The sequence below is a fragment of the Agelaius tricolor genome, unplaced genomic scaffold (genome assembly GCF_023055355.1).
Source record: "Agelaius tricolor isolate 1412-34295 unplaced genomic scaffold, bAgeTri1.0.p SCAF_18, whole genome shotgun sequence".
Lineage (NCBI taxonomy): Eukaryota > Metazoa > Chordata > Aves > Passeriformes > Icteridae > Agelaius > Agelaius tricolor.
The window spans coordinates 389,472-416,769 of NW_027269278.1; the positions used below are offsets into that span (position 1 = coordinate 389,472).

At 43.5% G+C, this 27,298-nt stretch overlaps 2 long non-coding RNA genes across 3 annotated transcripts; one reads left to right on the forward strand and one right to left on the reverse strand.

The window, feature by feature from the left end:
• Positions 1-5,883: 5,883 nt before the first annotated feature.
• Positions 5,884-12,899, reverse strand: LOC139597538 (uncharacterized). Its single transcript, XR_011681636.1, has 2 exons — positions 12,458-12,899; positions 5,884-9,124 (listed from the first exon to the last, which is right to left on the reverse strand). It is a non-coding gene; the product is annotated as an uncharacterized lncRNA (long non-coding RNA).
• A 143-nt stretch (positions 12,900-13,042) lies between these two features.
• LOC139597542 (uncharacterized) lies at positions 13,043-26,036 on the forward strand. Of its 2 annotated transcripts, XR_011681640.1 has the most exons (3): positions 13,043-13,477; positions 13,954-20,707; positions 23,294-26,036. It is a non-coding gene; the product is annotated as an uncharacterized lncRNA (long non-coding RNA). The 2 variants fall into 2 exon arrangements; XR_011681639.1 differs by having other exon boundaries at positions 13,954-26,036.
• Positions 26,037-27,298: the final 1,262 nt, after the last annotated feature.

Consider the following 27,298-nt stretch of genomic DNA (forward strand, 5'->3'; position numbering starts at 1 on the left):
ACAGTTTAGAAGCTTCAAAATAAAAGGCAATTGCAGCACAGCCTCTTCATTTAAGAACGTTTTCTGGGCCATCAGATGCCCATCATGTAACTCTCACCCACTGAACTGCATCCAGCTCCCTGGAGATATGCACTTTCCCTCAAGATCTAGGTACCATCTTGCACTCGAACGCTTGAAGATCCCAAACAGCTTCAAAATGTCCAGCGGCTGCTCTCAAAGAAAAAGTTCTACAACAAAAAGGCAGTGCTGGCCATAACGGTCCCTTTGCAGTCTCTCAACTAAACGAAACATACTAGCGATTCACACGTTCCTTCTCAACCTTATATATACATATAAATATATAGCATCAGAACATTCTCTCAAAGTGACAGAGACTATGGTTACAGCCAAGCATTTTCAGCTGCACTTCTGAATGATAGATGTGCCAGGACAGAAGGCATTTGCCAACCTACCCTCTTTCCTGTGCAAACTGATGTTGGCAGCACAAATATTTTCACATTCTTTCGTTGTGGCGGTGTCCAAGCAGCTAGAGGTCACACAGGTGGAAGTGTCAAGACAGAAGATGTTCTCAAAGTACTTCCTTTTTTTTTTCTAAACAGCTTTTAAACTGCGCACAATGCTCTGTATCTTCTTTCCCAGATAGATCTGCCCTCACTTTTTCACTCTCACATCTTTGTTGCAAACGTCCAGCAGCTGTTTGCGTAGAAAAAGGCTCTAGAAATAAAAGTGAGCCTTGGGCTGCACCTTCTGCCTGCCCCACACAAGCCACATCAAACTCACCACACTCACACAAACAGCGCACTCTGTCCTTCCCTTCTCCACCGCATCTACCTTGGCGTTCTCTGGATCTCGGAACCTAAAGGTAGGCACATTTGTTTCCACAGAAGGGTTGGAAAGGCCATAGGTAGCAGCACAAATAGCTCTTGCTGAACTTTAGTCTTTACCACTGCCACCATGAATTTGGTTGGTAGGCCAGTAAGAGTCACGCTCCTTTTACAGCTGGTATGCGGCAGCCACCAGCCCAGTGCTCTCTGGCTTCGTTCTTCGACTCTTGTAATTGGTCCTGCTTTTACTCTCCCGGAGGGGAATAGGCATCTATTTCCCACACAGATCATTGTGGCAGCAGCCAAGGTGCTTTTGCCAAAAGACGCTTGAGCCAGGCACTTACCTTCTCAGCACTATTTAGCCCCGTATTCTGCGTCTCTTGTCATCCAGATCATATTGCAAAGCATTTCACAGAGAGAAAATGTGCCAGGACAACAAGCTTGGCTGGAGCATACCCCTGAAACTGGTGGAAGTTTGTATTTGCACCACATTCAAGGGGCAGTCCTCTTTCCTATACAACCTGCAAACTGCTGTCAGTTGACAGTGCCCTCTGCCTGCTCCTTCTTACCTTGAAGTACCATGCCAAAGAGGGCTCTGTGCTGAGGTGTCAGGAGAGAGAAGCATATGTGTTTATAAAGTGGACTGTCTGTTAGTCACTTCCCTCTTCAAGACATCGTGTTCCATGCCAAGCATTTAACAAAGAAACAAATTAGTGTGACTCTGCATTCAAATCCTGCAATCTTCCCAGAAGTGAATTTCTCTCTTCTATAGGACTGACTTGTATGAAGTGGCGTGGTTGTTTCCTTCCATTAGAAGGGAAACTCATCTAGCCAGGCTTCATCACCCCCTGCATCTTTTGGGGTAGTTCTTGGAAGAAAATAGAGAGCAACTTTTCCACTCCACATGATTCATGTTTCATTCTCTTCCTTCTGTACTTCAGGCAACAAGCTATCAATTCCCTACTCTTTCTATGAAAAGGCATGAAGCTATTAATTAAATTCCCATAGATATAATAAGGAATCAAAGTCTTTTATGCCTGAAGGGCAGGCCCTTATGGTATGAAAAGTATGGATTGTCAAGGGTGGAAGAAGATCTGTATGAAAAGGGAGAAAGCCCAGAAGCATGCAGGTATGAAAGGGAAAACGACATTAAATTGTCAAGGGAAAGAAATTGAAAGAGGCAGGAGGGAGAAGGGAGGAGGAGGAGGCAATTGCTGCCTTTGAGGCAGCTGACACAAGGACCGTCGGCCTCATGAGCAAACAAGAAAACCAAATGAAACTTCACAGCAATCTCATCCACAACTTAGTGGGCAAATGTGCAAACCCATTTCTTCATTTATTATGTGTCTAATATATATAGAGATGTTCTTCATTCTGACAGAATTTTCAGGGAGCAAGCTAGTGTAAGGCACCTGGAACCAATGGTGTATTGGAAATGGCCAACATGCAGAACACGCTCCATCCTGAACACTACCACAGCAGAATCACAGGATCATAGAATGGCCGGGGTAGACAAAGACCTTAAGGGCCATCTAGTTCTCTGACATGGGCGGGGACACCTTTTACTTGCTCAGGTTGCTCAGAGCCCCATCCAGCCTGGCCTAGAAAACCAGGTTGGGGTGTCCATAACTTCTCCAGGCTCTCTGTGCCAGTGCTTCACCACCCTCACAGGGAAGAATTTCTTCCGAGTATCTAATTTCAACCTGCCCTCTTTCATTTTGAAGCCATTGCCCATTGTCTTGTCTCCAGAGCTGCTAATGAAGAGTCCCTCTCCTGCTTCCCTTCAGATATTGGAAGGTGTTGTGAGGTCTCCATGCAACCTTCTCTTCACCAGGCTAAACAGCCCTAATTCTCTCAGCCTGTGGGATGTGCTCTTGGCCTGAATACTGAACTGCAGTATTGAATGCTGATTTTTTTAAAAGGCATGTTCTTTTTCAGCCTTTAATCCTTTAAAAGCATGTTCTTTTTCAGCCTTAAATTAGACTAAATAGCTTTGATTTGTGGGTATTGCAAGTGAGCAACAGAAATCACTGCCCTGGCTTGCCTTTTTCACAGCTCCTTTCCGTGGGAGACTCGCTGCAAACCTCACAGCTGGTGAGACAGTGGGCACACCATCATTCTGAAGGAGCTTTGCACAGTAAACATAGAGGAGGATTAAATATTGAAATGCAGATGACAGGAGCTGCCCAATGGACTCTGCTGGTGGAAATCAAATACTAGTCTAGTACTTTGAATGCAAATAACTCCTCCCAATGAGGCCAGACAGGATTGTTTGCCTTTGAATCTGAGCACATGGAGTGTAGTTGATGTCTACAGGTTGAAAACAGTGTAGATACATCTCCTTTTTTTCAATAGTGGCTCAGAAACTGAAAAGGCAGCTACAAAAATGATGAATACATCCCTAAAGATTCAAAAATGGTTGTTCTTAATTTCGATCTCCACCATAACAACAGATCATAAGAACTAAAATAAAGATGGGAATTTTACAGCTTCTCAGAAATGAAGCAGGAATTGGCCAATGGGCCTTAGCAGCAGCTACAAGTTTTTCAGCATGAAGCATCTCAAAAGTATTTTAACCGTACAGAACTTTTCTGTACTTTTGGCCTTTTATATCAAGGATGCATCAAAAAAAAAAAAAAAAAAAGAAAAAGAAAAGAAAACAAGAAAATGAAAAAAGAAAAAACCCTACCAAATATATATATTACATGACTAAGATAATAAGCTCAATCAGTAACCTATATAGAAATAGAACCCATGGCTTTTAACCTTCAACCTTGTCTTCTTAACACACTCTCGAAAATGGAATTGTTTCCCTATCTGCCTTGAAACATTTTGGAGCAAAAAACACTCTAAGGTCCTGATAGGTGTTTTGGTCAAAAATCCCTTCTTCTGGTTTTCTGTCCATAAGCGCAGTAACGTGTCTGCACTGGTAGCTGGTGAAAGGAGATAGGAAGAGTAATCATCATACAACAACACTGGGGCTAAAGAAATTTCCACAGAAAATTACCTGCCTTATTACTTGTTCATGTGTTGGGTTGAAAATTCAAAATCTGTTTCCATATTTCCCATCCCTCGAATGTTCTATTTCACAGAATTTGAGCCCCTCAAACATCAGTCCTGCCAGAACAGCCCGCCACCTGCTGTCATAGGGGATCTGCTGATGCCCACTGACTCTTACCAGCCTAGTGCTTGTCACTGTCGCAGATCAAGAACTTCTGAATAGATTTGATTAATGCTCTTAGAGTGGTTGAAAACAAGAAAAGAATGACTAACCTCCGTTTGACGCCATTTGCTTCGGCCAACAGGGTGGCGCCACATTAGAAATTGGCAACCTTTACTGAATTTCTCCAAAACTAAAGCTGACAGCAAATTAGAACCCTGCAAATACTTAGACCCCCAAACGTCACATTTCAAATAATTGCCAGATCCTGGCAAAAGGATTTCTTTTTCCCTCAGAAAATGGCCTCCGTTTGCAGCATCTTGCCCTGACGGACCGGGCGGAGACCAGGCAGGAAATTGGCAAATTTTACTGAATTTCTCCAAAACTAAAGCTGCCAGCATCTAGGACCCTGCAAGTCCTTAGAGCCCCAGATGCCACCTTTCATTGATACCCAGACCCTGGGCCAACGACTTCATTTTCCCCATGGAAAATGGCCTCCATTTGTGGCCTCTCGCCCTGACCAATAGGGTGGTGCCCAGCAAGAAATTTGCAATGTTTCCAAATCTAGAGCTGCCAGTAAGTAGTACCCTGCAAGTCTTTAGAGCCCCAAAGGCCACCTTTCATTTGATTCGCAGACCCTGGGGAAAGGACTTCTTTTTCCCATGGGAAATGGCGTCTGTTTGCAGCCACTCACCCTGGCAGAAAGTGGGGAGCCAAGCTAGAATTATGCAATCTTTGCTGGATTCTTCCAAAACTAAAGCTGCCAGCAACTAGGACCCTGCAAGTACTTAGAGCCTCAAAGGCCACCTTGAACATATTACTCAGACCCTGGGTAAAGGACATTTTTCCCATGGAAAATGGCCTTCATTTGTGGCCAGTTGGCCTGGCAGGCAGGGCAGTGCCAATCGAGAAATTTGCAAACTGTGCTGGATTCTTCCAAACTAAAGCTGCCAGCAACTAGGACCCTGCAAGTCCTTAGAGCCCCAGACGCCACCTTTCATCTGATACCCAGATCTTTGCTGGATTTCTCCAAATCTAAAGCTGCCAGTAAGAAGTACCCTGCAAGTCCTCCGCAGCCTCCCCCCATTCCTGCCTGGCAGCTCCTGTGGCCCAGCCTGGCCAGAACGGGGCCGATGGGGGGCAGCGGACGGCCTGGGGAGGGGGAAGGGGCACAGCAGGACTGCCCAGCCCGGCCTGGCCAAGACGTGGGCCGGGGCTGGGGCCTGTTACCTCTTTGCCGACCAGAAAAGAGAGTTCCTGGCTTTTTTTTGTCTTTAACATGCGTCTTTCACAGAGGCATGTCCAGCTTTTCAGTGGTTCAACAGACTGTCAGTTACACAAAAAGCTTTGCATCACTTCCCTGAATTTCCTCCCACTCAAAACCTGACAAGCACCCACAGACACTTGGGGTGGGGGCTAGAGGAAGGGCAGAATAAGCCCCTGGATGAACTGGTTAGAAAGACACAGCAAGTGTATCTAAGAAGGGATGAGGAAAAGATGAAGAGAAAGGGGATGGCAGCGTTCTTACTGCTGCGGAGGGATATACTACAGGGCCCAAGGGGGCCCCCAGGACAGAAAGGATGAGTTTTGCCACAAGGACAGGGCAGAGTGATTCCCTCCTCAGCAGGGGACAGTCCACCCAAAGAGCATCTTGGAAGGAATCAGTGTACTATCTGCAGGGACACTGGAAGTGAGAATGTCTGCAGAAACAACTGGATCCTCAGGAAGATCAAGTCCAACGACGAATGGAGATGGATTGTTAGGGGTGTCAGAGACACAGCACAGTACAGCCCTTGATAACATTTAGGGTGTATCTGGACAGGTAGGAGGTGTTTCCTGATAGACACAGGGGCCTCTCAATCTGCTTTGAATTTTATCCCTGTGAAAAGCACCAATCACTTGTTTCAAAAATTTTAAAAGTTTAATAGTAATAAAATGGCTATAAAAATAGCAATATAATTAGAGTAATAAAAATTTTGGGCAATTTGGATCAGGACAATATGAGACAACAGAAACTAAGAGTTATGGACATCCAGGTACCTTTTTCTGGGCAACATAAGCCCAAAAAACGACATGCATTAACAGAGGATTATCCCTTAAAAACAATAAGCTGTTGCATATTCATACATCTCATACATGATGCATAAATTCCATTCAAACACAGGATTCCTTCTGGTCATCATCAACTTCTTCCTCTTAATCCTAACGGCATCTTCAAGTCTGAGCGAGGCAGGAAGAAGTTTGTTTCTTCTGATAAGAGAGCAATAAATTCTCTTGCTCTGAAAATATTTAGGTGTCCTGTGGCTGCTATCTGGTGTGATTACCTCATTCCTTTCTTAAAAAAATATTTCACATACATAGTTTCTATTTTAACATTATGTTATAACCTAAACTATATTTAACACACTACTTAGAAAAATTAATACAGCATAACTTTCTGACATAACACATATAACATTCATTTTAATATTTATGAAAAGCCAATCATAAAATACACATTTTTCACAATCTGTAAAGGGAAAAATTGTCAAGAAGTTCTTTAATTATTCAGGGGATAAATGGAACAGAGGTGGGAATGTGTTTCATTCTACACCGATTAGTACATGTCGGGGTTAGGCTCTAAATGCAAGAATTTCTGTTTGTTCCTGCCTGTAATTATAAGTTACTTGAAGGGATTTGCTGGCTACATTGGGAATACAAAATAACATTTTAAAAAGTGATACAGAAACTAGCCCTATTGTAAGTTTGTATCAAATATCTGAAAAGGTCTATGCTGCAGTAAACCTACAAGTGCGGGCAGTCCCAGGGAAATCTGGAAAATGAACTATGGAGCCTCTCTAAACTACTTTGAAGCAACCAGGATAAGTGGTGTCTAAAAAACAATATCCTTCTTTCAAGGCAGGGAGAGAAGGGATTGAGTCCTGCCTGTTACTGAGTCCCTGTTAAAAGCAGGTCTTTTAGAGCCATGTATGCCTGCCTATAATATTCCTGTCCTGCCAGTTAAGAAACTGTATGAATGGACACCAGAAGGAAAGCAGAATTTTAAAGTGTTAGAAAAAAACAAAAGGCAGACTAACTGAAGCTCCTGCTCTAGCCCTTCCCGACAGGGAAAAAGAATTTTAATTACATGTGGCTGTTAAACAGGACCATACTAAAAGGATTCAGTATGAAACACAGGGGAACACTGCAGCCTCTTGCTTACTTTTTTAAGATGTTTGACCCAGTGGCCTGGAGGACGGCCTCATTGTCTGCAGAATTGTGCAACCATGACTTTAATGATAACTGAAACCCAAAAACTGATGATAGGAGAATGTTTTATTATGAAAGTCTCACATCATATGTAAGTTTTGTGAAGCAAAATTCCTCACTTGGTCTTTTCCAGGGGTTCTGGCCCTTTTCGGCCTGAGCCAACAGGACTTTTGTCAGCCTCCTCCACAATCAGCAGCTGGAACTCTGCTTCCACCTTACCCTGGAGGGATAATATGTCTGAGCCACAGTCGAATGCATTGCTTCACAGGCCAGTCCGCTGACCACAGGTCCTGCCACAACTGGGTACTTTTCTCTCACTTCCACTTACAGATGGCTCAGAGCTTTCTTCTCCGTTGGCTACAGAGTGTTACTTCATAGCCAGTGGAAACTGGCCTGGTAAAAAACTAAATGTTTTGGAGACAAGGAATTGTATTTTAATGAACTCCCCAACTACCTGATTTGTCTGCCTACCCCAGAGTGGCACTGAGCAAAATTCACCCTTGGGCACACACAGTGGTCCAGTAGCAGGGGTATCAGGAGCGAGTCTGTCCCTGGTCAGTTGGTACTTGTCTGTCTTGGGCTGGCAGAGACCCCAGGACAGGCTTCTGCTGCTGTCCTGACTGGCTGATGGGGAGCCATACTCTTCTTGCTTTGGAGTACAAATGAGCAAGGAGAACATGATCTGGGGTGTTTCAGTGGGAACACTAAATTCCTAAACAAAGACAGCTCCCCTAATGGAACTTCTATGAGAAGCTCAGAGGAATACCTTAAGTCAGACATCCCTGCAAACCACGGCAGCTGGTTCTTCAGGGTAGACAAGTGCTGGATAAGCAGTAGATGGAAGAAGTCTTCAGGATCCTGTAGTGTTGTGTTGTGCTTTTGAAGTTATAATTATGATAAGTTATACCTTGTATTTTGGATTGTTCCATTTTCCCCCTCTTTAAGTATGTAATGATTCTGCCCAATTGTCTCCTCCTCCCCAGTGTGTGTCAGTTACCCTGTCTGCTCCCCAGTTACCCTGGCAACCTATGTGTCCTCTCCTCATGTCCCTCCCTGGTACTCTCCATCACTCGGCAACCCATCCTCTCCATCTGGAAACTTCTCTTCAGGGCATCGAGTGATTGGCTCAGGGGCCCTCCCCAAGATATCCCCTATTGGTCCTCCAAAGGTGTCCTCCCTTTCTCCACTCCCCCCTGTACCTCCATTGGTTGGTGGCAGGCTCCACCCCTGTTCCCACCTTCCTTTAAAAACCCTTGTCAGCCCTTCCCCAGTTTGGCAGTCTGGTCTCCCCTGGGTTTGTTGTCTTACAATAAACCTGGTTTGCAGCCATGACCAGAGTCCAGCTTTCTTCTTCTGCCTCTTGTGGCCCAAAGTCTCTGCAACTACATAGGCTTCGAGCCTTTAGTACCCTCTCTGCGAACGCTAAGCTGAGAGGGTGCCCCCCTGCTGGAGCTCGCATGCCAGAACTTGTGGGGGCTGTCCTGAAAGGATAAGCAGAAGCTTGCGGCCACACTGTAAAAGCTGGGTCACTGCTGCCCTTGTAGGTTGTGCATGTAGGACAGACTGCCATATCAAGGTGGAGCAAAACACTGGCTCTGCTCACAGTGCCAGCTCCCCATCTTACCATCAGGAGGTACTTGCTCCCACCTGGGGTCTGTGAATTCCATGTCCTCTGGTTTGACTGAGATGCTCCATTTCTTTTTCTTCTTGAACTCCCTTTCCTCTCTCTTGTCATCTTCTTGATCTCTGAGTTTGATGAAGGGCCACCAGCCCCTTATGCACTTATTTTGGAAGATGGAGAATTGAGGTGTTGCATTCTTCATTTTGATGGTGCCATGTTCAGAGCTCTTGGCTGCCCACACCATGTCAGGCAGCTTCAGCTTGATGGAGCCTGCAGGCACAAGGAAGAAGAGACCACATGGTAAAACTCTGAGGTCAGCCCCACACAACATTTGGCTGTCTCTGCCACACTACCAAGTGCCACGAGTAGGTCCCAGCTGCTGCAATTATCTAACAGAACCCTGCACATTTACAGATGGAGAACCTGAAACTCTGCATAAGAAAGAACTAGCTCAGGAGTTAAGAGACTAAGAGGCAGAAGCCCCAGGTCTCTTCTTGTTTTTGATAAGGGCTGTTTGGTGAATTCATATGGTGAGTTATTTTTACCCTTCTATCATGTCCCACCCTGCTCTCCTCACATGTCCAAGCTCATCTTCCTCTCTAATTCCTGGAGATGTCAATTAAAATTATAAAATGATAATGCTTTAAAATTATAAACGCTTTAAAGGTTTCAGGTTTGTCTAAGGTCTGCAACAGCCTCAGTTCATCTCCCTGTTTGGCCTTGTGCCTCTGTTCTGCTCAGAATGAGTTCCTGTCCCACTTTGGCACCGAGCCCTTGCGAAAAAACAATCTTACCACATCCTGATCTGTACTGGTAAAAACAGACAAGGGACGTGAGTGTTCTCTGCTCATTTCCAAGTGAGACTGCATCTGGATACTGTGCCCAGTTTTGGATCCCTAATACAAGAAAGATGTCAACTAAATAGTTTTTAGTGGCTGAGATAGTCAAGTCTGTAGTAGGTGCCACATCAAGAGGGGTGAGAGACACATATGTTCAGCTCAGAGCAGAGAAGTCAACATTCCTCACAGCCTAGAGGAAGCTACAGAGCAGACGGAGCTAGATTCTTCTCAGAAATAGATAATGAAAGCACCTAAGGAAACAGACACAAAATGCTGCAAGTAAAAAATCTGAGAATTGTGAGAAAGGTACAGCCAGGAAAAGGATCAAAGAAGGGTGCTAGGAATCCATCCTTGGAGATGATCAAAACCCACCGAAAAAACGTCCTGAGCAACTTAACCTACAGTGCATCCAGCCCTGCTTGGGGCAGGAGATTGCAATAGACCCTGCAGAAGCCCATTACTATCTAGAAGTTCCTGAGATTATACTTGCCAGAAATAATTGACATTGTTAATGCTTTTTTCAGTGCCTCAGTTCATGACTAAACCACTGGAAGTGCCTCATGCAGTAAAAGTGCTGAAATACACTACGAAACGTTGAAGTATAAGGAGTTTAGACATGCCCAGGAGATAGTAGGGAAAAATGGCTGCTTTCTAATAGGCAGGTTAACATTTGAAGAAGGGAGGAACAACTGAACACAGTGTTATAAGCTTGGGGATGGCAGCAGAAGTCAGAGAGAATCAGCAGTACTTGTGCTAGCATAAGCATAATGTGTGGGGTATCGTCACTAGCTCTGTTTTGTCACCAGGCCTTGCTGCATGCACAGCTCAGCAGGTCTGATCACCAGGAAGTACCAGAGCATCCATGGAGTTTTGAGCCCCCAGCAATGGGGATGCTGCAACTCAAGTGCCAATAGTCTCACAAAGGTTGTCAATAGTCTCACACAGGTTATCCCTGTACCTACAACATAAGGTCCTGGGAAAAATGCTCTTAGGCTCAGCCTTTGAGATCTGCATATCTAAGTAAGAGCATGGAAAACAAGCAAGTTTATTGGAAAGGTTGTGAGGAAGCAGAACCTGGAAGTCCTGTGAAATGACAGGTCCTGAAAAAATACACCAAAGCCCTGGGACAAGCATGCAGGCACTACATGTCTGTGTAGGAGAGGTGCCTATCTCCAGGCTTTGTCTGTAGCTCAGGTGTGAAAAACCAGCCTAGATGACTGCTGAGCTGAAGAGTTTCATCTGATGGTCCTAGTGTCCCTTCTCAGAGAGCTGAACCCCAGGGAAATGCTTCAGCCAGGTAAGGGACAGGTCACCCCACTTCCAGCAGGTAACACCATACCTAGAAAGTCATTAGCTGAAATCCTGTCATAATCCCAGATCTGGAGAACCAGAACAACTGGTTCCTGAAACTCTGACTCATCCATGGAGAAGACAGTCCTTTTTCTTGCAAATTATCTCCTCAGTTGGGAGATAATTGAAGCTGAAGATGAACCTCCGGTTGAAATTGCCTTCCCCAGTCAAGGAGTTAAAGTGAACATCTGTCTTCTGTTTGTCATGGTCAAGACCTTTTATCCAGCTGTAGAGGAAGCTCAGTTACCCTCTAACCTTATCAGCCAGCCTCAAAGGCAGAGCAGAAGGATGGAAGTAATGAACCCCATGGAGTAGCAGGGAAGGGTCAAACCAGAGAAACAAGTGGACAACATCCCTGAGGTTACAGTTGCACATACAGAGGACTGGAGGGGGCACCTCACACCAAGGCAAGGAGGAGTAGAGGTTCAGAGGAGGAAAGTGAGTGTGTGGGCCATGACAGGGAGCAGGGCAGCCAGGCTGCCACCAGACCTTTTCACAGAGATGTTGCTAGAAGGCTCTCCTGTTACTGGATTGACATAATCAAGGATCACATCATCCGTGTTCCAGATAATCACAGGGAGCTCATAACTGTGGAAATGACAGAGAGGTGAGACATATACCCTTGTCCCTGGTGCCTGAGAGGGTAGATCAAGCCTGGAGCACAATGCCAGAGCAGCAGGACTCAAACCTTCCCAGCAGTGTGGTTCCTCATGCTCCTCCCGCCAAGCACAGCCCAGCAGTCTCACTGCCAGGCATAAAACCCTTTCTGGACACTACAACCCTACAAGACAAACACACACAGCCAATACAGGTAGCTTTGCAAACCAAATCCCTGTTGCATGGGAAATCCACCCTGCTCTACTAAGCCACAGGAGCACAGAAAGGCTTAGGCAGGAAGGGATCTCTGCAATCTCTGCAGTCTCTGCTCCAAGCTCTTGCTCTAGCTTCACAGTAGATTGATTGCTCAGAGCCTTGTCTGCATGAGTTTTAAATATCACCAAGCATGGACATTCCAGCAGATCTTGGTCAATCCGTCCCTGTTCCAGGATAACTTCACTCTCACTGAGAAAATGTTTTCTCTATACTCAGTTGGAAATTCCCTTGCTGTAATTAGTGTTCATTATCTCTTGTGCTTTTGTCTGAGAATAATCTAGACCTTCTATCTCAAAAGAAACATGAGATCCTCAAAAACAGCAGATTTCCTTCTTCAGCTGCACTTCTTCAAGCTCTCAAAGACATCTGTCCACTGGCCAGACTAACTACTCAAGGCCTGACCCGGACCCTAATCCCATCCCTTACAACTCCAATAACCCTCACCAAACGCCCATTTATCCCACCCCTAACCCTTCCCTTTATGCCACTGTGCCCTCCCCTTAATTCCACCCCTTACCATGACACCAGGACTAGAACTCACAAGTTTTAGGTTAGCAGTCTGCGACCTAACCCACTACACCGCCACAAACGTGCTGCTCAGCGTCAGAGGGTCCTTAGAGGCGCGGCATGGATGGAGCAGCATTCGCCTGGCATCACCCGCGCGTGTCCCGCTCGCCCCGGGCGCCGCTAATCCCATCACCCGTCCCCCAAAATGAGGAAATGCCACGGGAAATTGCTGAAAGCGCGGGATCGGTGTCGGAATCAGGCAGCGGAAGCTATGGCCAAAGCTCTGTTTTCCAGAGCACCTCACCAAAGATGGCAACTTGGCCGGAAGTGGCTTCCGCCAGCACACAAGATGGAGCATAGGGGCAGAAATCATGCGGTACAGGACAAAAAAATGGCGGCTGTGGAAGAAGTCACATGATACAGGACAAAAGATGGGATATAAGGGCAGTAGTCATGTGATACAGGAGAAAAGTCATGTGATATAGGAAAAATATGGCGAGTATGGAAATGATCATGTGATGTACGACAAAAGATGGCTACTAAGGATGGAAGTCACGTGAAAAGGGACATAGATGGCGGGTAAGGACGGAAGTCACGTGATACCACACCAAAGATTATGTGCACAGCATCTTGCGCACGCGCTTTTGGGTAGGGGTGAGTGGTGCCGCGGCCGGTTCTCGCTTCTCAGACAGGCGTTTTTTCCGCTGCCTGAACACGACTCCAGTGCTGATGCTGATCCAGCGCTTTCAGTGGGATTTTCTGTGGACTTTCCCGATGTGGGGACACGGGTTGTGGTGTCAACGGCACGGGCAGAGTCAGGCAGCGGCAGGGACACCTGCGTCTCGGTCGCGCTGTGCTGCTTCTGACTCAAAGCCCCCAGCACATTCCCGCACTTCTCTGTTCCCGCCCGGCCCGGGGAAATAGAGGAAAACACAAAAGCATCGAGGAAGAACAGTCAATGGAGCTACCTGAGTCACCCCCCCTGCCCACAGGGCGGCAGCTGCCTGCATCCGGGAGCAGGCAGCGGGAGGATGCAGCTGCTCTTTACCAGAAGGTGAGAGGTGCGGGTACCAGAACGGTAGGCAGGGTTTCCCCGGCAGGGAGAGCAGGTGGGAATTGCCGCTTCCCACAACTCTCGGTGAGTACGGGGTGGAATCCAGACTCAGCCAGGTGGGAGGTGGGGTGCTGTTAACGTCCCCGGGAGCTGCTGAAATAACAACTTGCAGCAGCCTTTCGTGTATGTGTGTGAAAACAGCTCTAATGCTGTAGCCGAATAGAATTAATATCAGATTTGTATAAATTGTGGTGTTTATTTCTGGGGCAGTCAGTTCCCTGAGTGTGAAAGTCCTTGACATAGTAAACCTGCGTAGTTTTTGAGTTCGAAGTGTTGTGTCCTTAAAATTCTTAGTAAAATATTTTATATTTAATGTTAAGTGGATTTGTTAGAGTAGCAGAAGTGTGGTGGGATAATCAACATTTCTTGTGTCAGAATTAATTTGTCTTCCTTATTTTCCCTTTTTTTCTTTCTAGATTGTAGATAAATGGGGAAAATATTTGGCATAAAGAAGTGAAATGCATGAGGAAAGCTCCATGTTCCCAAGGATTCCCTTGCTTTAGGGATGTGCAGCTACTGAACTGCACCAATAATTCCAGCTCCCACAGAAACCTTCCAAAGCTGGAAGAGACAGGGAAGAAAATTCCAAGAGTGGTGGGAAGTGCTTTTTCCCAGGTCTGGATAGCATTGAGGTTGGAATGACTTAAAAATATTCCTTGCCCCTCTCCTGTGCCAGCCCAGGACTAAGTTGGTGTTCTCTGAGTTCCCTGGATGTGGAGAAAGGTGGTCTGTGCTGGAGAGTGAGAGAAAGGTCCCTGCTGGTTGCTGTGTCCTCGGTGGGCAGAGAGCTCTGATCTTGGCAAGATGTGTTTGTGAGAATTGAATCAATCCTGCCTCCTTTTGAATGAGTTGTTTTAATGAGTTATCAGCAGGGACCACTTTTAGCCAGCTTTAGTTAAGTTTCTTTGTCACAGGTTTCTTTTTTTGATCCTGAAATCACCAAAACCTAAAGTTTGCTGAACTAACCCTGAAATGCTTCAATGAATCAATCCTGCAGAAACTGGAGATTGGATATCTGGGATCTTATGGCCGTTCAAAGCTGTGTGGATTTACCCCCTGATTTTGGTCCCAAGGGAAACTCCAAGGTGAGAATAATCAAAATGTGAACCAGTTCTTGTGAAACTCAGCTTTCCAAAGCTTTATTCAGGATTAAAAAAAGATGGGAACGCTCTTGGCAGAAAAGTACCTGTGAAGCAAAGCCAAAAATCTTATTATTATTATTCCTGCCCCACAATGTACTTGTCTGTGAACAAGTGCGCAAAGTTCACAATATGCTCAGTTAATTCGGGTGATGAGTACTAGCTGATGTACAAAGGAACATTCACTTAAAGGCCATGTTAGGGCCTTGAAAAAGTCCAGTGTGACAGGGTGTTGACTGCTTTTATACAAAAGTAGGTATATTTGTGGTACTGTTGAGGAGTATGGTGCTTAATGATTCAGAGTACTGTTGCTGTGCGTCCTCAGAGAAAGCATTCCACTCCCTCCTCTAAGTGTGTGTCAGCTGCAATTGCTGAAGGACTACTTAGTAGATCACAGAGGAACTCAGGGAAGTAAGCAGCTACCATCTACTTTAAAAATCTCACCAGGCACCTCTGTTTGCTGAAGTGCCTGAAATTTCACTTGCAAAATAAAGTAGTACAAAAGCGGGGAAATATTATTCTCTGTTTGTGATTCTGCTAACATACCACATTGCTGGGCTCTTTGGAAAGGGATGCTGTTTCTCAATCATCTGTAATTTACTAGTGCTTTTCCTTAAATTCTCTGTAGATACAGTAGATAGAGTAGTAGACTGTTTCTGTCAGTTGATGCAGCAAGAAACTGAGTGCATCAATTTTCTAGCATCAGTGCTCTTCAGCTGGCAGCTAGGGAAAATACTATCTTCTTTGGCACTTACCTTGTTATTGCTTCCAAAGTATTCTGAGACTTAGTGATTACAGGTCATAGGGTTAAAAATAAATTTACTTACTTTTTTAAGTTAATCTGAACTTCCAAATTCAAAGTAGTTGTAAACATTTGTGGCTTTTCCCAAATGAACAGATTTCACCTAAGGGTAACTTACAAACTGTTTTGCTTACACTGTAGCCCTACACATATGATTAATCCCTGATTACAGGATATTATGTCTACTCAGTGTTTTGCTGAATGATGAATTTTAAACAATAAGTATCATTCATCTTTTTATTAGTGGAATTTTCAAGAGTCAGAGCAACTTACAAAAATTTCTCACAGATTTAGAAATTATATAACCAAATTATTGTAGCCTGTTATCCTAGGTTAACATTATGATGCTTGTATCCCCATTCGAGAGTTCTGTTTATGTTGGATATTGTGTTCTGTGCCTTCAAGACTGGCTCTTAAGATTGAATGTTTTGTTTTGGTTTTGCTATCAGCTGCTCCCCCACGGCTGATGGGACACACAGACAGGGCAGTACACAGTGCTGCTTTTGCTTTTTGCTTTGCTTTTGCTCTTGCTTCTGCTTTGCTCCTGCTTTGCTCTTGCTTTTTGCTTCTGCTCATTAGTTAGTTTAGCTAAGCAGTCCGAATTTTTCCTGGGCTGTTTTTTCCTTTTCCTTTTTTGGACCTACTCAAACCTGCTCCGGACTGGGACCTGGGAAACACCGAGAGTTTGCACCTTGTGGCCTGCAGCAGCTGCCCCAGCACCGGAGGGACTGATAACAGAGAGACCACCCCCAAGAGAGACTTTCTGAAATTGTAATCTTTTTCAGAGTGGTGAAAGAGTGGTGTCATCTGGTATTGTTCCTTTTGTGTGCTGGGGGTGCTGTGCCTGTTAAATAAACAGGTTCTTTCCACTTCTCTTGAAGGAATCCTTCCTGACACGGTTGGGGAGAGGTGCCGTGTGGGTTTGCTTTCTGGAGGGGCCTCCTTTTGGAGGTTTTCTCCCAAATTTGCCCTAAACCAGGACACCTGTATTGAATTTTATTGCTCTGTATCATAAAAGTCTCAGGATTCTTCCTCCCAGGGCAACTATGACACACTTCTTCAAATGTTTGTCTAAAAGCCATTTACAGTTTTTCATCTATAAGAGGTTTTCTCTTTAGTCATTATTAGAATCAGGCCATTCACAGCCATGCTTGGGTCTGTGTACAGCCTTGCATCTGTCATAAATGTAATTGGAAGTGTAGGTATAAAACTATTCACAAAATCATACAGATATTGATACACACTGCAGTTTTAAAATCAAGAAAATATTTAATGCATTGAACAAGAATGATTCAAAACTGTAGATGAGCTTCAATCACTTTAATTGTGATTTAATTGGAAAAGGGCTTTACCATCTGTCCAAAAGCTTCAGCAACCATTATGTGTGTAAAACAAACAAAAAAGACTGATGAAGGTAAAAGGAGTTTGTGAGGAAGCCTGACCTGTGCTTCCCTATCCTGCTTGACTTTGTGTATGTAAGTCTTTGTGCAGTCTTTGTGCTGTCATCAGAATTTAAGTTTCCAAACTAGAACAAGTTGTTATAGCTCATTATGATGTACAAGTATATAATATTTTTCCTGCTCTCTGAGAATTTCAATGTCTGCTGCATAAATCAACTTGCCTGTACTTCAAGAATTGACAGGGTGTAAAAAGTAGAATAGGATTACTGATTTAGTTAAGAATCAGTCATCCTCCAGCCACTGGCTGCTGGCTGGAGGTGCTTTGCCTCAAATTGCCTGCACCAAGCTAAAGACAGTTTGTCACAAAACTGTTAGGTGCCAGATCATTAAACCTTATTATACTGAGGCAAATAGATTTTGGGATGAAAAAAATAAGTATGAGGTATGTATATGTTATTAGAGCCATTTAATAAAAAGATAAAAAAATGAAGAGAGTATTTTCAATAAATTCTGTCTGATGTAATTACTGCAACATAAAGAAACAAAGTACTTTGTCTTAAGGTATATACAAAGTTCAGACAAATGAATGCCTCAGTGAATTAACTGAAGGTTGAATGAAAACCTAGTATGTAAGGAATTGGGGGGATGAAAGAAATATAGTTCTCATTTTCTGTGAAATTGAAATGCTGAGGAAATTTCATTTTTTAAACTTCATGACTTAGTGCCTCTAGAAGGAGCTATGCTATCCTTACTGTCATAGAAGTTCTTCAAATTGATGTTCTCATCAGTGAGAACATGAGTGGGTTTTTTCTGACCTATCCTACCAAGCCACTGAAGCACAGCTTATGTATTAGCCATTGCATTCCTCTTTAAGGTCAGCTCAAGTTCATACATGCTCTCACACTATTATAAAAATGAATATGTACATGATTCCATGTCACTGGATCTAGGAGGCATAAGAGCAGTCATTGGTTCAATAAAAATGCTCACCCTTTTAAAAGTTCTTGCCACCAAAATGAAGGGAAACATGGTTTAATATTTTTTATTTTTCTTCTTGCTCGGGTCCTTTGTAATGACTTCTGTGAAGGCTAATTTCTCCATGGAGAAATACTCTAATACTCTGACTTATGAGAAGTAAGTCTCTTGATTTTGGACTAGACCAGTTTTTCTGGACTGTGGATGTCTTTCTGGGGAAGCTGCCCACAGCTCCCACTAACCTTTGTGCAAGGACAAGATCATTACCAACCTTTCCCCACTTCCACTTTACAAGCTGACTACAATCTCTGTGTTCAGTATATGCCACTTGCTCTCTGAGCAGCTTTGCATTTGCCAAGTAGTATCTCTGTCCTCAGTTAGGCAAACTGTTATTGACAGAACAAAGGAAGAGTGTGTCTAACCCCTCTCTGTCCTGCTAATACAGAGCTAAGATGGTAGTTAAGCATGGCCTCATTAAAATGTTGACATCACCTCACTGCTGTAAACACAGCAGTAAGCATGCATTTCATATGTTAAACCATCAAGTTTCCATGAATTTGCTTCCCTGTGAAATACTTCTTTAGAGCCTATGTGTCTCTGCTTCTTCTGCTGCTTTTAATCTCACTGACACATGTGTGATAAGAACAAACATAATGAAAATTATGATATGTCACTAGAATGTTTCCTGGACTCATGGCCAAGAAACTGCCAAACAGTGAGCAATGGCTAGATTTATTGTGGTTTGTTTTTTTTTACATAAGCTCCACATAATTTTCAGGAATGTGCTGTAGCAGCCTTTGACTTTAGGTGTTGCATATATTCAAATCTATTCAAGAATTTGAAAAATATTCAGCCTCATTCTAGTTTGAATTATGAGATTACCAGTATATTTAAGCAAGAATGACAAGCTACCTCAAGGGAAGTCCAGGGCTGTAACATCATGAATGCTGGAATTTCAGCCACTCTGCAGGAAGCTTGTACAGCAAGTACCATGCTTGGTGTGGTAAGAAGGATCTAGGCACTGGCCTCAGCCTCCTGTGGCTGGGAAAAGCTGTCTGCACAAACTCCAGGGAAGACAATATAGTTTGGCAGAGACGAGCCATGTGCTTGGAATGACCTTCAAGGTGTCAAGGGCTGCTCCTAAAAAAAAGGCAAAAAGGCAGAATTGTAACTCAGTTTATGTCCACTCAGCTTATGGATGCCTGTACTTCAGGCAAAAGGTTTTGTACCTGTCATGGTTTAAGCCCCAGACAACAGTCAAGCACTATGTAGCCACTCACTCACTCCCCCACAAACAAGATCAGGGAAGGAATCAAATTGGAAAGGTAAAAGTCGGAAAACTTGTGGGTTGAGATAATGACAATTTATTAGAGAAAGCAAAAGCAAAGAAAAACAAGGAATTCATTTTTTCCCATGGACAGACAGGTGTTCAGCCATCTCTCGGAGAACAAACCCCATCACTCCAAATGTCTGCCTGGTTTCCTCCTTCTTGCTTCTTCCTTCTCTACTCTATATACTAAGTATGATGCCATATGGCCTAGAATATCCCTTTGGTCAGTTGGAGTCACTTGTCCTGGCTGTGTCTCCTCCCAGCTTCCAATGCACCCCCAGCTTCCTTGCCAGTGAGGCAGTATGAAAAGAAGAAAAGGCCTTGGCTTTGTGTAAGCCCTGCTCAGCAATAACAAAAACATCTTTTTTACCATTGCTATGTTCATCAAAATCCAAAACACAGCCCCATACCAGCCACTGTGAAGGAAACTAACTTTCCTCCAATCGAACCCAGTGCATAACCCAAACCTTGATTTTCTTAGTTTCTCACTGCACTTATAAAAACCCAATCTATCATGCATGCTTTTTCATCAGTACTATTTCTTTCCCTAGATTTCTATGTAAATAAACAATTAGTCATGCTTGACAGATGAGACATTAAATAAAAAGATGAGCCAATCCAAATGAAGCGTTTGTGGAAAATACTTTTGTGTCACTATCTATATACATTCCTCTCCAGTGAGGAATGCTGCCTGAGTCAAGGTAACTACAGCACCATAAAAAACCAAGCACTGTAGTGATGAAGAAATCTTCAAGCAATGTTCCTGAGGCTCTGTCTGATTATACTAACTGGAACTACAGAATGAATGAAAATGCAATGTGGTCATTATCTGCCTGGCAGCAATGGCAGAAAGCAGTGGAGATGATATCACAGTTGGGCTGCTGCTGTTGAAGTGCTAGACTTGTACAAAAGAAAATTTGTTGATGAGCAACTAATTACAGGTAATTACAGGCAACTAAGTTTATCTGGTTGTATGTCCATTTACCATATTTGAAAAACAGGTATTAGAACAAACTTCCTTGGGACTCCAATGCAGTTGGATTTCTATCCATGGAAAATGCTCAATATTAATAGTGCTGGCATTGCAAATAATAATGGCATGGGACACAGCGTGCTGAGACCTCTACCTGACAGACTCCCTGCATTCAAGTAAGGTGACAACTCTTCATTTTATGTAGATCAATTTTTCAAAACTATTCCTTGAAGTTACACTTTTTCTAGGGATCAGTTAAATGATGATTCTTGATCTGTTGGGTTATCTCAAATCTAGAGGTGATTAGGACACAGCTAGCAGGAACAATTGCCTGTACTTGCTAGATTTGATTCCAAACAGATAATTGAAATTTCATTTATGTTCTATTCTAAGACACCTGTGCCAACTGGGAGTGCAATGAAAGTGATCAAGTATATCTGTAACAACACTTCTGGAACTAAGAGAACACCTGGTACCTCTAAAGTTCCGTGTGTGGGTGAGACTCAGTGTATATTGTCTGGGAAGAAGAGCTGGGTGCACAGGCTGAGCAGGTATCTCTGGCATGCTCCAGTTATGTGTCTAACTTTGACAATCAGGACAGGAGGGACTGCCAGGCTCAGGATGAATATATGAAGACTGAAAAGAATTCCCAGTGCAGGAAGAAAGAGTCTACTCTTTCTTACTGGTTTAGTTAACAATGCATCATTCCAACATGGAAAAACTTTTAAGAAAAAAGTTTATGAGAAGGAGTTTGAGAGTAGTTTCTGCAATGATGCACTTCCTCAAATCACAGGCAAAAGGAGTGACTTGGGTTATCCTAATTAGGCCAAGATTATTTTTGCTTCTATGAGAAGTTTTTTTTTAGTCAGACATGAGAATGGACAAGACTGAATAGCCAACTAGTGGACAACTGCCTCCCATGAGACCAAGTAACTGAAACTTATATTGTAAAAATTATAAATACTAGAGTCCCAGGATCTATCATGGATCCTGGCCATCATCACCTTTGCCTTTTTGGCTTCCACAGCATGATGACAATATTTGTAGAGAGAACTGGGTAATGTGAATTCTATTGATGCCTCAGGTTTTAGCTTTTATATTTTTCAGATTCTGTGCTGCTTTCGTGTGTGGGTCTGGGCTTCATATTAGGGGATAGTAAACTCTCTTCACAGGCTAGGTAGATGAAACAATTCCTTCTCCAGCTGGGTACGCAATGACAGCCAATCCAAATTTCAGGCCCAAGAGCATAAACAACAGTGGACTGAAGAGAGAAAAACAAGAAGGATGGGACTTCATTGGCTAAAGCTGTATTTGGACAATTAGTTCCAATATGCTAATGGACCAAAACTTATAAAGTATTAGATCCCGTGACCAGTGGCCTATTTTGTGACCATTTTGGGTTCACCTAGGTTGTAGCCCTAGCTGGGTCTTGTGCTGCCCAAGGTGGATTTATTGAGGTCTCTTAATACTTATTTTATTCTTTAGCTCCGTCTAGTCTCTGTTCTAGGTCAGCCTTCACAAGGCATCAGTTTCCCCCTCCTGTCGCAGTCACCAGAAACTGGTGCCTTGTGAAGGCTGACCTAGAACAGAGACTAGATAGAGGTAAAGAATTAAGTAGATATTTATTAGGAGGCCTCAATGGATACACCTTGGGCAGAACAAGAGCCCAGCTAGGGCTACCGCAGGTGAACCCAAAATGGTCAAAAAATAGGCCACCGGTCATGGGGTCTAACCTTTTATAAGTTTTGGTCCATTAGCACATTGGAGCTAACTGTCCAGTTACAGCTTTAGCCCATGAAGTCCTATGCTTCTTGTTTTTCTCCTTTGGTCCACCATTGTTTATGCTCTTGGGCCTGAGATGTGGATGAGTTGTCCTTGCGTCTCCAGCTAGACAAAGTATTGTTTTGTCTACCTACACTGTGAAGAGAGCTTACTATCCCCTAATATGAAGCCCAGACCCACATACAGCCCATACCCTCATAAAGCAGCCCATACCCCCATAAAGCAGCACAGAATCTGAAAAATATAAAAACTAAAACCTGAGGCATCACTATATCCTCACACCCATGGCAGCAGTTAGCTCTGGAATCGCTCTTCCCAAATCTAAGAAACCCATAGAAAAACAGAGATAGTCCCTTCATGCTGGAGAGCAGGGCATCCAAGTTCACAGCCGGATTGTTCATACTTATTCCAGAATTAGTCTTGAACATTTGGTGTGTAGTTTCAAGTTACTAGATTGAATTTTCTCCTGATGCAAATAGGTTTAGCAGTCTTTTATGTCTGTAGTGGCTGAACTCTCTGATTGAACTTGGTTTATATGAATATATATTCAGTGAATATTTTTACCTCTCATCCACCCACACTGTGATCCTGAATGGCAAATTAGGAAAGAATAATTTCCTATAATATTTTATATATTTTTGGAATGACAGCTAACTTGTATATAGTGTACTCAGATTTGACATGCAGAAAATTAAACTAAGCATGGGTGCAAATGAACCAATTAAATTTCTAAATGTTATAACTATTCTAGTGCCTTATTAAGCATGCTGAAAATCCATGTAAAAAATTAGAGAGCATATTCTATACTCTTTTGGAGTTCATTACAGTAAAGCTTTCAGAGAAAAATATTTTTCTCTACATCACAACATGCCCTTAATTTTACAGGTTTTTGTGCTTCTGACTGACCTCCTTCTAGCAACATATGGAAATTTAATATACAGAAATACAATCTGTTTCTACTTATCTTACTGTCTCAGTCCATTATAAAAAAGCTCAGATGAGGGACATAACACCTTTGTTTCTAGCAGACTTTCTTTGTTATGTGCTGAAGTAATTTGACTGCAGAATAAGCTGACTTTGTACTTTCCCACAGATAGTAAGCAATTAGAGGCCCTTCAGTATCAGTATTTTTATGCCCAACTAGTCTGTTTGGAATGACAGTGTTTAGAGGGCCTTTGGCTGCTGAAACTTCCGCTGAAAACTTGTTTAACTCCAGCCTTCAATGAGTTACTGGATAGAAATCTCCAACACTCCACTGAACCTGCTGCAACTTTTATGCAACCCCGTGGTTATGATGATCCCCTCTGACTGATGCACATTTTGTGTTCCTTTTGATCCATTTTCACCTGTTATAGGTCTGCTGGGATTGACTGGGATAGACACAGTAGCTGATATGGGCTGTTTTGGATTTATGCTGGAAGCCCTGTTGATGAAACAGAGATTTTTCTCCTTATTGCTGCTCAGTGCTTATTCAGAGTCAAGGTCTTTTCTGCTCTTCACCCCACCAGCGAGCAGGCTGAGGAGGCACAAGGAGCTGGGAGGGGACACAACCAGAACAGCTGACGCCAAATGACTCCAGGGATATTCCACAACGTATGGCATATATCAATCATATCATATCATATATCATATCATACCATACTTAGCCTATAAAGTTGGGTGAAGAAGAAGGAAGGCAGGGGGGGAACATTTGGAAAGATGGCATTTTTTTCTCCAAGTCACTGTTACATGTGATCAAGCCCTGCTTTTTTAGGGATGGGTAAACCTGACTGCCCATGGGAAGCAGCAAATTATTCCTTGTTTTGTTTTCAAGTGTGCCTGGCTTTTGCTTTCTCTGTTAAACTGTATTTATGTTGGCCCATGAGTTTTCTTAATTTACCCTTCTAATTATCTCTCCTGTCCTGTTGGGGAGGTGCAAGCAGCTGTGTGCAGCTGAGCTGCTGGCTGGGGTTAAACTATGGCATATGGGCCAAAAGAGGCAAATGGATATCTGAGAATAAATCTCTTGAAACTAGAGTGCCAGTGTATGGAACAGCCACACAATGAAAAGCCAGTGTTCATAAAAGAGACAGAGGAGTCCTGCAACTTTATTCTTAGAAAAGGAGAGAGTCTGATAGGGCATATCCCCGTGGGGTCTCTCACAAGGTTTTGGGAGTGCACCCCTCCTTTTATCCTAAACTCCCGGTCACATGTTGCCCTCTTTCTTTCCCCAGTGGCAGAAGCACTAGGAAGGTACAGCTTTTTCCCAACTGCCTACCAGATGTTCCCCCTGGAACATGTATCGTCAATTTCCGCAAAAAATCCCAAGTTCAGCCTGTCTGGGTTCTGCAATAGTCTTGTGTGTACCCATTTCTCCCATTACCCTAAAGTTAACTGAGTCAAACTGTCTGGGTTCTGTAACAAACTCGCACCTCTTCAGGTTAGTAGAGACATTAAAATCCAGTTTGAAGATATTAACACCCATTTCTCCTAAAGACCCCCGCCCACAGAGGCGTTTGTGAAGACATTAGCACCCACCTTTTGTAACACCAGGGAGGCTAAAGTCCTGTCTGAATATTACACAGCAGTTTTCTTTTTTCTGCTGTGTAAGACCTCTCAGTTTCCATGGCTTTCTTTACTAATGGCTTCTAGTACTCATTCTATTATCCTACATTCCCTGACCCCCAATTATATCATAATGTATTTATATAAATGAAATTAACATGATGCAAACTTTTGATAAACTAATTAATAATCTACTGACTTCTTGATTTCTCTATTGATGTTTTATGCCTTATTATTATGCCTCTTTTTTTTCTTTTTAAGAATAACTTTTTCAATTTTGAATTGGATATCTAGGAATAAAGAATAGCCTTGGAGATTACTTCATTAAGGAGTTAATTAGTACCGTGCTTTCCACAAATAATCTACATTCTCTTTCCCTCCCTGCGTGCTCTCATCACTCTGTATTCCTTACCCTACTGGTTGTTGATCTGTGGTGTAGGGGATAGAAATATGATTTACATATGAAGCTCATGCACCACTTTATGTTTAGCCATATGTTTCTAACAATATTCGACAATGTATTTAATCTGCCTCAGTTGCCCTCTAACCTCATTGGTCTGAGCATCCCCACAAATGTAATAATCTGTGAAATGGTGAGGTCATATATAATCAAGGCTCTGGGCTGTGTAGAGGTGATGGTGGCAGGAAGCCCAAGACGTTTGGGTATTTAAAATTCATCTGGGGATGATGTGAAGGCAATAGGGCCTTTGCTCCTCTGCCTGCCTGCAGCATCCTGACCAGGAGTGGCCTCACAGCTCACCACCTGTGTCTCAAGGCCGGTATATAAATAATAGGCTAGCTCCCTTTTGTCCCTTTTGTACTGGAGCACAGTAAATAAAAGTCAGACTTTTGAGAAACTTACCGAAAAATGTACCCAAAAGGTTGTGTGGAAGCATAGCCTGAAGACAGAGGCTTTAGCCATAGGAGTGTAATATATGTTAGAAATAATTCATGCTATAAAATAATGTATTTTATAAAGATTGTGAAATCCAAGCGAGTCTGACCACAAGCAGCCTGAGAGGCAGACGTCTATTCAAACTCTGAAATTCCTGAAGGCTGATAACGATCGGCTTATTTAGCTTATGAATAGACGCACCCAGCGCGATGATCACCGATGATCACCGCCGTCTTCAGCCATCAGAAGACGCCATGCAATCATCGCCCTGTTGATAAAATCGATCAAGATAGGTGAAGTCCTCAGAAAGATAAATGTGAATACACGATTTCCCGGGGATTGGATCAACACTGGCTATCAAGCCGGAAACGGCGATTGTCCAGCTCTGCACAGTGAAAGAACCAACTATGAATATGCAGAGTTACAAAAGAAACTTGGACTCCTTCGCCTCGGGCATAATAAACTGTATAAAACATCCCCGCTAGAAGCGGCTCTTGTGAACGAGGAGGGGTCCGGAGGGGTCCGATGTGATAGAGGTCGGATCCAGGTTCACCCAGCGCTGAACCTGGGCTTGACACTGTCCCTTTGGCTGTGGTGGTTTTGAGGACTGTATTTTGGTCATGGAAAAAGATAAATAAATCTTTTCGCATTTTTGATAATTTGGCTTTCAATTGACATTTATAACAGGAGGATGTTCGTGTGAGGCTGGTGGCAGCTCCCACATCTGCCAGATAGAGCCAAGCATCTTCACAAGCTCACATCTGCTTTTCCATGACGCTTTGTAGAAGTTTTCCAAAGCTGTGGACTATTACATCTCTAAAGACCTGAAATTGAGTGAGGTGACTGGGTAGAAGTGAGAGGGCAGTAAAATGTCCAGCTGTCTGGCAGCTCAGCATGGGGGATGATAGTCCCAGCACAAGCTGACGAGGGTGGTAATTTTGTCCTCAAGTCGCTTTTTCCATGCTAAAGAACACTTTTTTTTGAGGTAAAATGATGCTTTGAAAAGCTTCCCAGGACAGTGCTCCACAGCTCTCTGCCTGAGAAGGAAGAGGTGAGCAGCAGTGTGGGAAGGGAAGGGAAGGGAAGGGAAGGGAAGGGAAGGGAAGGGAAGGGAAGGGAAGGGAAGGGAAGGGAAGGGAAGGGAAGGGAAGGGGCAGAAAGCAGTGCGGGGGTGCACATGTGAGGCGGGGATGAGGAGCAGGAAGGCACTTCCAGTTGGGAGAGACGGATAGTCATGAGTCTCACAGCAAGGTGAGCTATTTGGCAAAGCCCTGAGTTTTGGTTCAGGAATGTAAGTTTTCCTGTAAAGTGGTTTATTGCTCTCTGAGTGAAAGGTATATTGCTGTTCCCAGAATTGTAAAGCTGTGCCTGTCCCTCAAGTAAAGGCAGTGCTCAGTAGTTGCTGCTCTGAAATGATGGCTGGCTCCAGGTGGCTTTGCCAGAGAGAAGGCTGTGATAGATGAGTAATGCGATGATTGACTCTCACAATTAACAGACAAATATCATGTATATAGGTTAAGAAAAGTTTTATATATTGTTATCAAGGGACAGCCAGGGTTGGGACATCTGGGAGGGCTGGCTTGTCACTATGGTGACATCTGACCTCCCGTCAGGATTTGAGGAAGTAAACTCCACCACTGGACAGCGAAGGAGTTGATGGACAGAATTTTGGGAGGGGCTAAAAGGTTAAAAGGCAAAACTTCCATTGTGTGGATAAGCACAGGGTGCTCTGTTCAGTCTTCTGTTGTATTTTTGATAAGGTTTAATAAACCTTTCTAAATTTATGAAAAGTTTGTAGCTATTTCTCACAAGGCTGATAAAGCAATTTAACGGGCTGGGTGTGAGCAGAAACCTGAGGTAAGCCTTGTGGCTGGGGCAAGCAAATAGTGCATTTTGGGGGTTGCTAAAAAGCATCTGAGAC